We start from the raw sequence: 2793 nt of genomic DNA, 5'->3' as shown, positions 1-2793 counted from the left end.
TTCTGTCATATCATTCTTTGTTAACATTTTGCATTTTCCTTTATATAGATCTTATATCATCTCCAGTCCTAATTGCTTTATGATTTTTATCGTCATATTTTTCCATCATTTTCTAATGTGTTCTGCTGACAGAAAGGAAATCTACAAGATTTTACATATTCATTGTATACAACTACATTTATTGCAATGAGATTTCTAATTATTATATAAACATAAATTTTTGGAGATGTAAATAACTAAAATCTTATATAGAGGAATAGTTAAGTAAATATATATGATACATCCCTCTATGAAAGATCATGTAGCCCCTTAAATTTATAAATATGATGACTATTGTAACAGAGGTGTTATATTTAAATAAAAATGAAAATGAAAGCAGAATGTAAAATTGTGTTTATGTGAGGCTCTGTAAAGAGGAATGGGGAAAATATTGAAAGGAAAGGAAGTTTCATTAGGATGGTGGCATTTATATACCTTCCTGTACTGAATATGTTTTACCCTGTACATGTATTACTTTTTCATTAGAGAAAGATAAAGTTAAATAGGCCATGCCAGTACTACTGTAAAACTTGTTTTTCTGTAAAGTCGCAATTTCAACTCTGCCCTAGGAAAACCAGCCATTGTTTTTTTGTTTCTGGTTTTAGCATAATACTATGCTTTTAACCATAACCACATTGCAGATATTTGGGGAGATGGAGACAAAAGTTAGCCATAATCCCACCCTCCTAATATAACCAGAATTGTAGTGTGTTTATTTTCGGTATTTTCCATGCATAGTTTACATAGCTGATCTCAGGGGACATGTTTTTGTAACCTGATTTCTTCGGTCAGCCCAGCATTGGATCATAACATTCCCGTGTTGTTCAATAGCCTTCAGAGTCATTCATTCTTTCTCAGTGGGCAGTAAAATGCCACCAAGTTGGGAAAACATCATCAACTCATTCCTCTCTTGGATATTCCGGTTGATTCCAGTTTTGTTTTATTTTGTTTTTCTTTTCTTCCATTAAAAGAAATATTGCAAAGACAGTTTATTTGTTCATAAGCCTTTCCATATTGGGGAGTATTCTTTCAGGACAGATTCCCAGAAGTGAGACGAATGGGTCAGAGGGCACATGCTGCTCTAATGAGCATCTCTTTCTAACTGGCCCAGACACCTGCTGTTCGCTGGAAGGACAAACGGTTCTGATTAAAGGCCCCAGGTTTCCTCCTAGGTTCCAGCCTCACAATGGAGGCGCCACATGGGTTTTACAAAGGCAAGGCAACAATCTGTTGCACTGACTTGTGTTTTAGGAAGTGATGGCTCGTGGCTTGTGAGCTCTATGAAGCGCCTGCCGTGCTTAGTGAGGAGTGCGCCCAACGGGCCTTCCCCAAACTGGGCTTGGACCAGCCGGCCCTTACAGTGCCAGGGACACCCATGGGAGGCCTGAGAAGAGGGGCCTGCAGGGAGCAAGGAGGCTAAGGAGAAGTCTGCCAGACAGGGAAGAAGGGAGGAAACGGCACGTGCAGGGGGCGGGCGGAGAGAGGAAGGAGCACAGTGCCTCTGAACTAGGGGGCACTTGCCTGGCTCTCAGGAGACTCACTTCCTGGTCTTCTGGGTGGAGATAAATGTGTGAAACAAACCATAAAGGAAAATGACCAGGACTGTGCTGGTGTGCGTGGGGCACCAGGGACCCTGGAGGAGACCACAGCTACCGGTGTCACTCCTGGAAATGTCTCCTGATGCCTCCGGTGAGCTCATTGGATGAACTTCAACAGAGCACGCACCTGCCCTGAGCTTCAGTAGCTTCTCCGTAAAAAAGGATGAAGATGCCTCCTTCATAAGAGGTTTAAGTGGCAGAATGTCTGTAAAGCTTTTAGCCCTATGCTTGGCACGTGGAAAGTGTTTGATAGGTGTTAGCAAAGATGGAGAAAGAGGAGGAGAGGAGGAGGAAAAGGAAGGAGAAGAAGAGGAAAAAGAAAGAGGAAGAAGGAACAAAGGAAGAAGAGGAGGAAAAAGAAATAGAAGGAGAAGGAGAAAAAGGAGGAGCAGGAGAAGGAGGAGGAGGGGGAGGAGGGAGTGGTGGACAGCGCTGAGCCTGGAAGACTCCAGGGAGATTCTGAGACTCCAGTTGGGAAGAGCAAGTATGAAGAGTTCGGCCAGCAGAGATGGGACAGGAAAGGCACTCGAGGCAGAAAGAGCAACAAAGGTTTGGAGAGAAGCTTGGCATCTTCAGGCAGCCCTAGAGTTTCCATCATCATGTTTAAATATTCACCGATGTCTTTCCAGAGCCCTGACCAAGGCAGGGCAGCAGGCCAGGTGCCGGCACACGATTAGCTCACTCAGTTCTCGTGTAACTCTGTGAGTTAGGAATCTGTGTCATTTTACAGAGGGAAGCCTGGGGGTCCAGAGTCTCCTCGGGAGTCCTTCTATCTGCCCCCAAGTGCATACTCTGCCCAGGGCACCCTGGGGGCCTCCGCTTGACATCACGAAACTTGTGTGCTCCTGGCTTTTTCTGCCCTGGCTTGCTCCACGCCTCCCACTGTTTGGCTTTGCTCGTGTTTGTTTCCCACTTGCGCTGGTGGCCAGAGTGGGTGTAGCCTGGAGAAGCCTTCTACATACCACAAAATGCAGGCGCCAAGCCTCTGGGCTGTCCTGAGGGCTGCAAGGCTGTGGCACTGTCCCGGGTGTGGCATTTTGCGCAATCAGTCTGGTCAGCCCCACGCCCGCCTCTCCCACCCACACACCCCGGGCAGACACAAATGGAGCTCGCTGCGCCTCTGCCAGCTCCCTGGTGGCTGCAGGATTGAGACTGG

Source organism: Tamandua tetradactyla, chromosome 7 (genome assembly GCF_023851605.1).
Source record: "Tamandua tetradactyla isolate mTamTet1 chromosome 7, mTamTet1.pri, whole genome shotgun sequence".
Lineage (NCBI taxonomy): Eukaryota > Metazoa > Chordata > Mammalia > Pilosa > Myrmecophagidae > Tamandua > Tamandua tetradactyla.
Note: the sequence above shows the minus strand (reverse complement) of the source record.